Genomic DNA, 15,624 nt, shown 5'->3' with positions numbered 1-15,624 from the left:
CAAGATCTTAGATGGCTCTTGTTTCCTGCGGATTTGAAAGGAGTGGCAGAGGCATATGTCCAGCTTCCCCAAATGGCTAAAGGGTGACGGTACCGGCCAAAGAGCAGCTCAAATGTCCTTGTATTAGCACATATATTTACTGCCATTTTTCATTGTTGAATTTTGATTTGATTTTGAAAATGACACAGATATTAATTCCCCATCCCCCACCCAAAATCAAAGAAAATGTACACATTTTTTTCGCTTTAAAATGCGATTGAATATTAATCTAAAGGGTCTGCAATGGACCTGTATACCACAGCGGAACGTTGTCTCTAGTCTTATCTGTTTGGGTGATGCTCTTCTTTCATTCTCAGAAGGAACTTCAGACTGAAATGAGAATATTCAGGTGCGTTTTCATGTTTGAGTTAGGTGATTATTTCATTTGAAGTCAAAATTGGTCACCATCTCCTTTTGCTTTACTTGAACTGGTTAAATCGCACAAGCATTTCACAAAAAAATCATATTTTTTCATTTGATGAACAAGTCCCTCATCTGCTTGAGGTCTTTGAACTTGCTGTTTCTTGGCGCACTGATCCTCCAAAATCTCTCTGCCAGCAAAAAAAACCTTTAAATCTTCCAGCAGCTTTGCAGGACTGACATCCAACCTCCTTGCATTTGGAAAAAATCAGAAGCCATTGGTTATAAACCAAAGAAAGACTTTGCAATTTGAAGAAAGTACTACTGCTCTTACCTGATGTACCAATAAGTGTTTGCTACTGACAAAATAGCCTTTTCATTTTGGTCAATTTGTGCTCAAGCATGGCATTAAGGCCTTTTTTCCACCAGAAATACAAAGCATCCACATACTTCACAGCGGCTCACACATCGCAAGCCAAACCTAAGGGTAAAAATGTCACAGTGTGACCTCCCTTACTGCTCTGTTTGTCAGCAAACGGTAAAAAACCAACAACACAAATCTGTCTGGTTGTTTGTCACAAGCGGTGAGATTTGTTGCTGCCCCAGTGTGAAACCTGTCACTAGTAATAAACTTTGGCTGCTGGACAAAGCCTGTGTTTTCAAGTGTGTGGCCGAATGCAACACCCTTCCTGGCACCAGTGGTTGAAGGCCAGAGCACAATGACATGGGTGCCAGGCCACCTCCTCCCTAGAGGCTCGGCTGGATCTGGGAAGCTTTGTGTCGGAGCTCTTGGCAGGCCAGGCAAGTTAACTCACTGGGGTCTGGTGTCCACTCGCACTCCCCAATAACCCCCGTGTAGACAGTGGCTCCACTCGCACATCATTTGTCATTTGGAGCTGTGCTGAACTCCATCATGCCACTCTCTTCATCTTTTATGAACTCTGATGTACATTGGCATGTAAAAAAAAGTCCGACATCATTTCTGGTTTCTTAACGCATGCATCTGGCAGGTATGATGCCGTCTTTGAGTGCAGTATGAGTGATGACACTCGCAGGTCTATAATTCCCCACCACATCTGCTTCTGATTGTTAACATGAAAAAAACAGACCACTGGTCCCTGTGGAGACAAACTCAACCAGTCTCTCAAGTTACCAAGGTCCCAATCAACACAGTAGGAAACGATGCAATGTATTCTTCCATTTCTTGTAAACTCTTATAGAAACTTGACCCAATTTTAAACAACCATTTACACCAAAAAAGGTTCTATATAAGGACTTTCATGTTTAACAGGTTATTATTCCTAGTGATAAAGAATTTTTACAAGCTGTTTTTATACATACAATTTAATCAAAATAAAAAAATGAATGAAAACAAAATTAATTAATTAATTAAAACTAAATCCATAAAGTCATGAGAAACCCTAAAAGATTCCACATATGAAGCACCTGACGAACCCTTAAAGCTTCCACATAGAACCTTTTCCTCTAAGAGTGTATCTCTGTACAGTGTAAACAGGGTCTAAAACTAACTTTTTGCCACACCTGCCAATGGCCAATGACTTAAGAAAATGTACTGGCCATAAATATTTTTTACCGGCTATGAAACTGTTTTTGACACCAAAATTTTAGATATCAGTGAAAATTCAACCCTTCATCTTCTCCCGTGACGCCTTGCAGCATAGATAAGCCTCACTCACCAGCCTCGTCTGAGCGAGAGGATCCTGTGGCTCTGCCTCCGGCCTCTGATCCCCTCGTTCCACCACGGTCCGTCGACCTGTCAGCTCCAACTTGGCTCCTCACACCTTCGGCTGCACCAGAGACCCTCGGCCTTAGAGCTCCACCGGAGACCCTCGGCCTTACGGCTCCACCAGGTTCCCTCGTCCAGCCGGCTTCACCTTGGTCAGTCGTCACCTTTCCTGCGCCGTGGACCTGCTAGCCATCTGCTGTGCTCTGTCTCTCCACCCCTACGGCTCCAGCGGGCTCCTCCTTCCCCCCGGCTCCACTTTGGCCCTGTGGACACTCATCGATGGGACACTCATCGCCGCAGCTCTGCCTAGGTCTCCAGAGCCAGCAGTGTTGCTCGGTTCCATCGGCTCTCTATCGTTGCCCTGGGATCCCCTGCCATCGATTTTGTCTCCGTTGTTCGTCCTGCGGAAGTCGTCGGCCACGCCTACACCTCGGCTCCTCCCTCCATCAACACCGCGCTGTGTTTTTTCTTTGTCCTTTGTTGTTTGATTGACATTAAAAACACAGACAGCAGCAGGAATAGTAGGCTGGTGTCACTTTAAGAGCGAATGCACGCAATATGCTATATAGGCCTACTGATACACATGCATTCACTTAAGACATAACCGACTGTGTTTACTAGGATACTCACTATTTTTTGACATAATTTTATGTGAATGTGTCCGCTCAAGTGCAAGAAGACATCAAAGGTAGCTCAGTTTAGTATTAGCACGTTGTCCGAGACGTGGCTTTCTGGGTGCGCATTTCGGATGTGTGCACACACAAAACTTTCCACATAGTGTGCAAGTAACAAAATGACCTCCCTTTTCTCCCTTTCATATACTAACCAACACCAACACATTTTTACTCGCATCTGGCGCTTGGCAAGTGTTAATTTTAGGCCCTGAGTGTAACTATGCTTTAGATATACAATACATGAAGATTGGTCACAGTTGTGTCAAAGTTATAAGCTGTTTTACCATCCTGTTATACAGTAAAATTGATAGTTGTTATAATATTTGTCTGTATTTATAATTTATAATAAGGTCACCTAATGCATGTTGAGCACATAATTACTTTTCCCATTTGAGCACTTATGTTGAAATTAACCACAGACTTTTTGTTCCAGAATTATAATAATGATAATATCGAAATTTCTGCAACTAATTTGAGACCTGTGCACAAAAGATCCACGTGCAATGGGAGGGCTGGGCTTTCTCAAGTGAAGCTTATCCCTGGTGTAATGCTATTTATTTTGGAGTAATTTAGATCGTTTACGGAAGAATAACATTGTACTAGAATGAGAGCTAAGAAGGTCGAAGGAAAACGTGGGGGCCGACGGTTGAAGCATGAGTGTAATTTGTTTTAACTGGCTGTGGAAATAAGCAGTGCGAGTCTTTACCCCTGGCAGCTGTAAATCCAGACCACTGCTATGCTCGCCGCCAGTAACCTTTTCTTGGCTCGAAGACTTCCTCTGGCTTACACCTCCCCTGGGCGCCTCTGGCCAAAGAAATTGAGCTTTTCATCTCTTTATGTGACTTCCTCATCGTGACCCCCATTCAGGCTGTCCGCCGCATCTTCCTCCATGGGGCCGGACGTGATTATCATGCGCTACAGAGATGGCACAGAGAGCCAATCGCATCCTCTTATCTTTGAGCGCTAATGTAATTTAACCCTGTGGCCGCTGCACTGTAACTATGGTGATACGCTGGAGCGGGTGAAGTGTGTAGCTCTTGGGTCAATTGAGTGTATAGTGTGTGTGGAACGGGTGAGTGAACGCATAGCCACTGCATCCTTTCTTTTCCTGATGTTGATGCTCTGTGATCTCCATCAGACAAGAATCATGCAAAGCACAAGTTATCCCACAATAAAAGGAGAGAAGAGGCAGAACAATGGATGCTGAGAGCCGATGTCTCTTCTCACACCTCCGGTTAAAGGCCGTGGTCCGGACGCTCCCTGTGGGGGTTGGACTCGTGTCGAGCTCTGAGCGGGCCACGGGTCAGCAGGCAGGTTTACTCCAGGGGCGAGAGTGTTAATGCTGCAGGCTTTAAAGAAGCACAAGATGTCTTCACTTACCTCTAACAGGCACCTGGGGTAAACGTCTCTCTCTCTGTGTGTGTGTGTGTGCCATCATCACCTAAGCATTCCAATAGAAGGAGTCTAGTCATTCTACTGTCAATCGCTGTTTATTGTGTTAACAGCTGAGACTGTAATGTTTAATGACACGCATTTATATTTTAAATCTATACTTTAAAGGTAAAGTTCACCCCAAAATATCGTCATCATTTACTCACACTCATGTTGGTCCAAAACCAAATGACTTTCTTTCTTCTGTGGTTTATTTCTGTCATTCTTTTTGTCCAGAAGAAACAGAAGAAAGTCATTTGTGATGCTGGAATGTGATCCCCATAACACATATAGGAACCTGAATATGGTTTAAATCTTGATGAAGCAGAAGTAGCGTCAGATCTTCTTTTCTGTATTGTGTATTTTTATCCAAAAATAATTAAATGTAGGGCAGGATTTGGTTCTATTCATCAGTTGTTGAGAGGTGGGCGTGGCTCTCAAAAAGTGTGTGCAGATGAGGGTGGGGCTTAAGCACTCTAAATGACTGGAGAATCCTGCATACATCACCAGAGAGAAGACAGACTCTTCACTGGAAGATCCAGTTATAACAGACTTATTAAACATTACAAGGTTAAAACATTTGTATAAAAAAAAAAAAAAAAGGTTTGTTCAGCACATCCCACAGATGCTCGATTGGATTGAGATCTGGGGAATTTGGAGGTCAAGTCAACACCCAAACTCATTGTTGTGCTCCTCAAACCATTCCTGAACCATTTTTGCTTTGTGGCAGGAGCATTATCCTGCTGAAAGAGGCCACAGCCACCAGGGAATACCGTTTCCATGAAAGGGTGTACATGGTCTGCTACAATGCTTAGGTAGGTGGTACGTGTCAAAGTAATGGATGGCAGGACCCAAGGTTTCCCAGCAGAACATTGCCCAAAGCATCACACTGCCTCCGCCGGCTTGCCTTCTTCCCATAGTGCATCCTGGTGTCATGTGTTCCCCAGGTAAGTGACGCACACGCACCCGGCCATCCACGTGATGTAAAAGAAAATGTGATTCATCAGACCAGGCCACCTTCCATTGCTCCGTGGTCCAGTTCTGATGCTCACGTGCCCACTGTTGGCTCTTTCGGCGGTGGACAGGGGTCAGCATGGGCACCCTGACTGGTCTGCAGCTATGCAGCCCCATACACAACAAACTGTGATGCATTGTGTATTCTGACACCTTTCTATCAGAACCAGCATTAACTTCTTGAGCAATCTGAGCTACAGTAGCTCGTCTGTTGGATCGGACCACACGGGCCAGCCTTCGCTCCCCACGTGCATCAATGAGCATTGGCCGCCCATGACCCTGTCGCCGGTTCACCACTGTTCCTTCCTTGGAGCACTTTTGATAGATACTGACCACTGCAGACCGGGAACACCCCACAAGAGCTGCAGTTTTGGAGATGCTCTGACCCAGTCGTCTAGCCATCACAATTTGCGTTAAAACAACGCAATTTCTGGGTTTGTCCATTTTCAACCCAACTTGGGTTGTTTTTAAGCCAGCATTTTTTAGAGAGTAGTTTGTTTAGAACATCAGTCTATCTCTGGTCCACTGCAGTACCTGATTGCACTGATTTTTTTTAATTGTTGGCCCGTGTACACGTTACGTCTCGCCTCGCTGCCTTGAGACCATGTTTGTTAAGTTAAAACACTTCAGTCTTTACTTGCATCTGATGGTGGGAAAAATTCTCATTTTTTTGTGTGATTTATATGTCACAATGATGGCAAAAGTCTTAAAAGAGTCAAGAGATTAACTGAAGCATTGAATGATGATAAAACTACAAAGTTCTGTAGATGGTTCGTGGTCTTCACGGTGGCAGAATGAATTGAATGACACTCTGGTTGTCCGAGGCAAAGGGAGGTAATGAAAACAAATGAAGGGTCTTATTCCCGATGGAACGGGGGAGGAACTTAGTCATCAAGCTAATTTTATTCTTGTCTGGCCAAGAGACTTCATTTCCTCTGGGTGTTTGTACAGACGCTGGGCTCCATGTTGCCAAATGATGAATATGGTGCCTGATGTCCGGATGGCAGATGCTGGATGTGTAACTCAAGCCCGAATACTGATTCTCTTTAGGCAGTGAATTCAAGCAGGCGCATTTGGATTTCAGGTTTTGCTTGTTTACCGTTTTCTGTTTCCATATTTCCTGTGCCGTTAGATTATTAGCCTGCGAAAGATAATCAAATGAGAGACCAAAACTGCATGTTATCAGAGACAGTTTATGGAGAAAACAGGCCACTGACTCTGAATGAATGAGAAATTTCAACACTAATTAAGCAGGAAATGACGTCCCATCTTTCAAATGAATTACTTTATTGGTAAAGGCTTTCTTTTATTTTGCCATTGAATATATATGGGTCAATGACGTGATGGGTCATTTTTGGTCCAAAGGCCTTAATAATATTAATAATAATAATAAAAGATATGACATCCAAAGTATGTAAGGTAGTACACCTAGATCTCTTTTATTGAATCCAAAATGTTTTTATTATATTTTGCTACATATAAAGGTATTTTAAAGATTTTGAAGTGTCAAAAGGTCATTCGGTTTAACCGTCCAAAGGCCAATACAGCCATTTCATTTGTGATTAAAATATCTTAAATGTAATAAATGTACATATTTTTTATTCTGGCATGATTTTATAACATCATATATCAACATAGTGCAAAACGGTATTAAAATTATGTGTAGAAGTCTTTGCTTTTGTTGTGAGAAAGAATGTCCGGAAAAATGAATTTCATTGATGTCATTCAGAGTAACCAATATAAAGGGACCATTTTGGATCAAGTCATGCGGTCAGTATCATGTGACAGGATGTGACATCATTCAGACACCTGCAAAGGACCACATGGTCATGAAGCAAAGTAACAAACTCTATCTTAACTATTTGAAAAATTCATGTTTTCACTTGCATCAGGTCATTCGGTACAACCGCTACAAAACATGGAAAATATTGTAATATTTTAAAAACTTGTACTAAATATAAAATGTTGAATTGTCCTTTAGCTAGCTAGATATCAGCCTGTTAGCATTGTTTTAAAATATTGTCATTCGGTATAACCAAAAGTGCCATTTGGTAAAACCGAAATTTTGGTTAAACCGAATGACTTTTTTGTTGACAAATTTTGTCTGTCTTGTAAAAAATGACAAAAGCAGTGTTAATTGATTATAAAAACCATATAATCTCATTGCTAACACTTAATACAACTTCAAAATTAATTATATTTCATTTTAGTTTATTGTTGTTTACATCAAATATAAAGTGTAATGTTTTCTTTCAAGATTTCTCGTAATTATAGCCTCCTTCATTTGCACTTTGGTTGAATATAACACAATGGGATCTTCCATCAGATAAAAGACTCAGTGAATGAAAAATTCATCACAGTCCCATAAAATTCTCATTTCTCCCAAAGTTGGTCAAAGTAAAGAGAGATGTTAAAAATGACTTCCTTAACTTGTCAGATGCATTCAAAATGTTCCCAAAAGGTTCAGCAAGCTTCAGTTCTCCTGTGTGACTGGGGATAGTCCACATGGGACAAGGCTTCTGGTGGTACAAATGGCAATGTTCAGTCTTGTCAAAATCCCAGTTATGGTTTATTCAGTGCTACCCTTTTTACTCCTGCTCTTGACCCAATCAGGAAAATACTTAAACCTCCATTATTGTTGATTTGTTTGTACACAGTCACATTTGAAACATGAGGAAAACATTAAAAAGCAATTAATACACCAAAATGGAGTCTCTTAGGGGAGCGGCGTCATGCTCAGAGCTGCTTCAAACGGCCACAAACACGGAAAAGGCAGCTTTTAGCGAGACTCGCGCCCGTCCCAGCAGACGCTTTGACTGACAGGGAGGCGAGGCCAAACAAAGGCAGTTTACGACCAGCATAATCAATGTGACATTAGCGCACACATAATGGACGAGAGGGGAAGCGGGCGGTCGAGCGTGTGCTTAATAAAATTCCAACTGGCAACTTGCTCCACGACGATTACTGTTTCCGGAGCTTTTAGGAAGCTTTCGTCCTCACCTTTTTTCCCTTCAAGAAGGACTTAACATAATCACAAGATCTCCGTAGCACCCACTTTAAAAGCTATCAAGCAAGAACCTAAATTTTCAGTTGACGTCCTTCTAGAAGACGCTTGTCTCACTCTTTCTCTGTTATTCGCAATTAATCATAAAACAAGAGCAAGATTAAAGGTATCGCATGCCTGAAGTGAGACACACTTGAAAGGCAGAGAGAGGTAATAAAGCGTACTTCAAATAGCGAGAGTGGCCATATAATTTTTTCAAAAAAATTGTTTGGTTTTCCAAGGTTCTGTCACATCTACCGGTTGTGCGTGAGCGCTCATGGAGACGAGACCCACATTCATACTACTTAACTGTTCTTTGAAAGTGTTTTAATACATAAGAACATTGTGTCATTGTCACAATCTCTGGTGTTTTTTTTATGGCTCACACTGGACGACGGTGGGCCTGGTTGAAGTTGATAGAGGACAGGAGATATACTGTATATTTTTGAGAATTAATGATTAACCCTTTATTTTTTATATTTCATAAAGACTCGGCTAGAGACAAGGGAACTGTCCTTCAAATTCTACTTGTTTCAAGGGTCAATCCACTGAGCTGTTCAGTTACAACGATTCATTGTGAAACGGAGGTCTAAATCAATTTGGTGGAGTCTCTAGAGGAGAGGGGGGCCTTTCAGAACACCCCAAGGTAAATGACAAATTTTACCTTCATTCTGTTCAACAATGACAGTATGCAACAACATTCACAAAGACCCGTGCCAACCTTGGTAAGAAAACCATAGAAACAGAGAAGAGGCTGAGCGAGCCAAAGCTTCACAGCCTTTGAAAAGACAGACAGATGAATATGTTTTATTACTCATTGCAACTGAAAAACATGAAGACTTAAAACAGGAGTATATTTAGACCACCATTGTGTTATTTAAAGCATTCGAAAATCACAAGATAATTTTTCCAAATATTCCTAAATTGCAGGAACCCCTTACTAAAGATTGTGTCCTCTGGATTCACCTGTAGCGTCATATTAAATGTGTTTACTGGTTGATACCAGAGCACGTGACCGTCTGCCGCGGCGTGTAGCCGGGGTCATAGCAGAGGTCAGAGAGGTCACCGCCCTTCCTACAGCATCCAGAGACATGAGCTCAATGTTCAGCGCTGTCCTGGACGACAGACAGTCAGTACTAAGCAGAGATGAATCAATTAAGGCACATCAAATCAAGAATTCATGCACTCTGAAGTGACAAATATTGGCTGGGACTGTCAAAGTCTCTCTGTCTCTGTCTGGCCCTGTCACTCTCATTCACTTATTAACCAGCCCACTGAAACTCTGTCTGGGAAACAATGTCAGAATGAGGCCAAGCTGTTTGATTCTGTGGTTTAGTGGTGTAAGTGTTTATCATTAGTGGTGTTTGCTAAGTCGAGCATCACTTTTACTTTACAAAACCCCTGAGCCTAAGTATTGAACTTTGTCACTTGTAACTTGGCCTTGAAACCATGACATGACATAAATGACTTTGCGGCTAGCAAAAAATATACTTATGCGAATGTTGAGGGAACATTAAATTTTATCATTCTTCAAACATTTAAAAAATGTTTCAGAAAACTATATAATAACGTTTTTGTGCTAATGTTTTGAGAACATTATTAAAGACCTGGAGCCTCATTTATGCGTACACACAAAAATGCTATAGGCGCACAATAATTCCTCTTTAAACTAAACTGTAGATCTCATGTTATGGGGTCACTGACGAATAGGGTTTTTAAAAGTGTAATAAAACATAATGGAGATATTCATTTTCAAGTTTTATTAAGTGTTAACAATGAGATTATGTGGTTTTAATAATCAATTAACACTGCTTTTGTAATTTTTTACAAGATGGACAAAATTTGTTGGCAAAAAGTCATTCGGTTTAACCAAAATTTCGGTTTTACCAAATGATGATATTTTCAAACAATGCTAACAGGCTGATATCTAGCTAGCTAGCTAGTTAGCTTGCTAGCTAGCTAACAAAAGGACAATCAAACATTTTATATTTAGTACAAGTTTTTTAAAATATTACAACATTTTCCATGTTTTATAGCGGTTGTACCGAATGACCTGATGTTTCGGGACATGCGTATGAGTAAGTGACAACATGAATTTTTCAAATAGTTAAGAGAGAGTTTGTTACTTTGTTTCACAACCATGTGGTCCTGAATGATGTCACATCCTGTCACATGATACTGACCACATGACTTGAACCAAAATGGTCCCTATATATTGGTTACTCCGAATGACATCAATGAAATTCATTTTTCCAGTCATTCTTTCTCATAACAAAGCAACGACTTCTACACATAATTTTAATACCGTTTTGTAATATGTTGATATATGATGTTATAAAATCATGCCAGAATAAAAAAATATATACATTTATTACATGAAATGGCTGTATTGGCCTTTGGACGGTTAAACCGAATGACCTTTTGACACTTCATAATCTTTAAAATACCTTTATATGTAGCAAAATATAATTAAAACCTTTTGGATTCAATAAAAGATATCTAGTTGTACTACCTTACATACTTTGGATGTCATATCTTTGTTTACTATTATTATTATTAAGGCTTTTGGACAAAAAAATGACCCGTCACATCATTGACCCTATGACAAAATATATTTAGAGCGAGAACGATGATCACTGACAGACATTGCTGGATTCGGTGGTCGAACGGTCCATTGTCCAGTTTGAATAGGTCCAATGATAATAGCTTACTGTACAACTGCAGCTGCACAGAAGTGTTGATGTCTTGTGAAGGCATCTTCAAACAATTGTTAAAAATACCACTGTATTTGAAAGATACAACTTGAAGAAAACGATAAGATTTGCATGTTTCCTTTTTAAAATACTTTGTCAGTGACGCTCCGAGTCAGACAGTATTTACACTGCAATAAATAAGCAGGCCTATCTGTTTCCACTAAAAATTTGATTTGATTTCAATTGTATACAACACTCAGAATTAGACCTCAATTCTTGGATTTATGACTTTTGTTTAAAATAATTTTTTATGTGCATTATGTCTCTGCCGCTCTGATGTCACCACAGCACCCGTCTGGAGCATATGGAGCATCTGACCGCGCTGGTGCTGTTTAAAATCCTTTCCCATCGCCGTTCTGTCATTTCACTAAGTCTTGCCACAAACACATAGCAGCCACTTGATATGTTTGCATGGGGATTTAGGGATGAACATTATCGTGTTTTCAGAGCGAACATCTGGTGGGGGTAAAAGGTTACAGTAGAGATCCCAGCCCTTCACTGAATTCCTTCCATCAGATAAATCACCAACAAGTCACTGTGAACTGGGGGTTGGAGCAGGAACGTTAACTCAATCCTGTCTGAGGGCTGTGAACCCCCTTCCTCCCTCGAACCGCCTCTTCAAACACCACGGGCCATTAAACAGAGACCTGTAACCTCCGTCCGGTCAGAACCCAATCGCTAGCCACGCTTTCGTCGAGTTTCTATTTCTATACCTCACGGATGGGGTATTGTTCCTCACAGAGGTCAGTAGAAAAGAGCTGTGGTTCTACGGTCAACCCTCGCAGTAAAGATCCAGAACACTAATGTACATGAACACTTGCCATCAGGACAGTGCAAGCAACCAAGAGAAGACGTTCATCACGTAGAGACAGCAGCATGAGGCATGGGTGACTCAGACGCACGTCAGGGGCTGTAAGCTTTACAAGTCCACGCCGCTGTTGTAGACTGTCACCCAATATGCTGTCAGAGCCCTGAAGAACAAACGGGGTCTTCTGGTGTCTCTGCCTCCCAAGCTGGCGCTCCTTTTTGCTTCTTGAGAGGAAAATGGTTTCAGTTGTACATTGCACAGAAGAGCAGAATTGTTACTGCAAGGTCAACGTGCCATTGCCGTGACTTTACGACATGAAAGGAAGTTTGCATCATGCTCTACTGCCTTCAATAACCAGGAAGTATTTGACAGCTCCTGCACCCTGGCTAGTGCGAAGTTCTTTTTCTCTTTCCGTTTTGCATGGGATTTTCATCAATCAGCTCCCTAAAGTACATTTCCCCTAACACTGATTACAACTGTAAACTTTCCTTCGCTCTGTCTCCAACACATCCTCTCTCTCTCTCTCTCGGTTACATCCTTCATGTCCCTTTGGAAGAATGCGCAGGCTTACTGGGTTTCAGTGGCTGTAAATTCGCTGTGTTTGTGCTCTCAGAGAGGTGGTGTTCTCAATCATCGTGTATTGTTTCATGGGTTCAGATGTTGAACAGTTTCACACCACACTGTTTTTTTAGGATTCTTTCTGCACAAATTAAAGGGTTAGTTCACCCAAAAATGAAAATTATGTCATTAATTACTCACCCTCATGTTGGTCCACACCCGTAAGACCTTCGTTCATCTTCAGAACACAAATTAAGATATTTTTGATAAAATCTGATGGCTCAGTGAGGTCTGCATTGACAGCAAGATAATTAACACTTTCAGTGTATTTAAAACAGTTCATGTGACTACAGTGGTTTAATATTAATATTATAAAGTGACAAGAATACTTTTTGTGCGCCAAAAAAACAAAATAACGACTTTATTCAACAATATCTAGTGATGGACGATTTCAAATCACTGCTTCATGAAGCTTTACGAACCTTTTGTTTTGAATCAGTGGTTCAGAGCGTGTATCAAACTGCCAAAGTCACGTGATTTCAGTAAACGAGGTTTCGTTGCGTCATAAGTGTTTCGAAATTTCAATATATCACCACCGGGGGGCGTGACTTTGGCAGTTTGATACGCGCTCCGAACCACTGATTCGAAACAAAAGATTCGTAAAGCTTCATGAAGCAGTGTTTTGAAATTGCCCATCACTAGATATTGTTGAATAAAGTCGTTATTTTGTTATTTTTGGTGCACAAAAAGTATTCTCGTCGCTTCATAATATTAAACTGCTGTAGTCACATGAACTGTTTTAAATATGTTTTTAGAAGCTTTCTGGGCATTGAAAAAGGGAATGTTTTTGCTGCCAAAGCAGGCCTCACTGACCCATCGGATTTTATCAAAAATATCTTAATTTGTTTAACCTTATAAAACACTAGTAAGAGGCCCATATTTAGCAGTGCAATCTTTCCCTTGAGCTGCAGTCACAGCTGAAATGCCCTGGTCAAAAAACTGAATGGCAATAAAATATCACATGTATGTTGGTGATAGAAGAGACAGGCACAGACATGACTTATTGCTCCTGGTGACATGTGCACATTGCAGAAAGCCAAACAGGTTTGTGTAAAATCTTTATTACACTGTCGACAACACATTAGAGATGAAATAAAGGAGGTGTTGCCCTATAACCAGAATTTTCCTTCCTACTTTCCTTATTTACTTTGGCTGTTAAAATGGGAGTTTCCAGAGTTCGGCTCCAACTAGCTCCACCACGCTTACCTGGAAGTTCATATCCTAAAAATAGAAACTGAAGCCCTTGATTAGCTTCTTCGGGAGTGTTTAATTGTGCTTGAAACTAAGCTTTGCAGTAAGGCAGCCTGTTAGGAGCAGGACTGGATTCGGTAAAATCACTATAATTAAATTCACTTGTGAGTCACAGTTGTAGGTTGTTTCCTTAGATCTGTCAGATCTGTTGATCCGCTTTGACAGGTCTCACACATGCACCTATGGCTACAGCCTTCCAATGATAAGAATATGTGATTAAAATAAAAATCCTTATTTATGATCAGGTTACTTTTAAACTGTATTTCACTACAGATTACACAATACGTGCTTTAAAAAGTAATTTGTAACATATTTCGTTAGATTACCCAAGTTTAGTAACTTAATCTAAATACTTTGAAATACTAATATGTAACAAAAAAAGTAAGTGCGAGTTTTTATCTCACAATTCTGACTTGTTTCTCAGAATTGCGTGATATAAAGTTGCAATTGCGAGTTATAAAGTCAGAATTGTGAGATATAAACTCGCAATATTGAGAAAAGAAGTCAGAACTGTGAGATATCAACTCAATTTTGAGAAAAAAGTCAGAATTGAGAGAAATTATATCTGACAATTCTGACTTTATAAAACACAATTATGATTTAAATCTCGCACTTGTGAGGAAAAAATTCAGAATTATGAGATGAAAAGTCGCAATTACATTCTTTTTTTTTTTTTTTACAATTACAAGGGACTAACAAGTATCACAAAACATGAAAACAGTCGTGGATCATCCAGGTAATGACAGGACAGTTACAGTTTTTGCTTACACACATTTTCAAAACTTTGCCTCTTTTTTTCAAAACTTTACAAATCCAAGAACTGCACACACAAAATGCAAAATGCCTCACATCTCTTGCAAAATGAAGCACTGCATTCAAAATATCTCCAACACATCTCAAAAGCAAACATTTGTCTTACGTTGCAAACACCTTTGCCATAATATTTATTTCTGGATATCTCATATACACAGTTATTCAAAACCTAAAGCTCTTCTTTCATGAGCTCCTTTTCTGTACATGACTGAAAGTAACTGGCAGAGAGTTGTTGAAAAATTCACAGTAAACACGAAAGCAAGACAAAAGCGAGAATTGTGTGTTTTCTGTTTTGCAAAATGAAAACTGAGTCGAAGGCCGAGAATTAGTGTATGGTTTTGCAGATTTGGTGTGTGGTTCTGGTGTTTGAGTGTCAGGTTTCAGAAATTGAGTGACAAGTAAGGATTTTGTGTGTAAGCAGTTGAGAAGAACTGTAAGATTTAAGGGTATGTACATTTTTGAATGGGGCTTTTTTTATAAATTCAGTCATTTTGTCTTGTGGAGTATATGTAAACATCTGTTATGTGAAATAGCTTATTCAGGACAGTATTTAATAAAAATAACATGCAATTTTTATGATCCCTCTTATTTTGTTAAAATTATTAAAATGTTGCATATTCTGCAAGAGGTATGAAACGTATGAGCAGAAATGTAGCTTATGATGCTTTTGCAGATTGTCAGAGTCGGAGAATCACCAATTGCTCTTTACGTTAATTGCCTGTCCCAGTTTACATTAATGATTTAATTAAATAAATGACATTAAAATTCAAAGTAGTCACTTTGTTAATCTAAAATACTTTTCGGATGTAACTGTAATTTGATTACCACCCATTTAAAACGTAACTGTAATGAAATACAGTTACTCAAATTTTGTATGTTAAATACGTAACTAAGGTACATGTATTTTGTTACTCCCCAACCCTGTTCAAGGTTCAAAACTGTGCCGCTCTCCAAAGTGCAAAGGTGCCGTAAACAGCAGGTCAGTAGGTGAGAAGCCCTGATAGATGTGTGTGACGTTGGCTACGGTCCAGTCCAGATGATTGAGGCTCTCAGACCCCTGCCAGGAGTTTTCA

The sequence above is a fragment of the Ctenopharyngodon idella genome, chromosome 5 (genome assembly GCF_019924925.1).
Source record: "Ctenopharyngodon idella isolate HZGC_01 chromosome 5, HZGC01, whole genome shotgun sequence".
In the NCBI taxonomy this organism is placed as follows: Eukaryota; Metazoa; Chordata; class Actinopteri; order Cypriniformes; family Xenocyprididae; genus Ctenopharyngodon; species Ctenopharyngodon idella.
Note: the sequence above shows the minus strand (reverse complement) of the source record.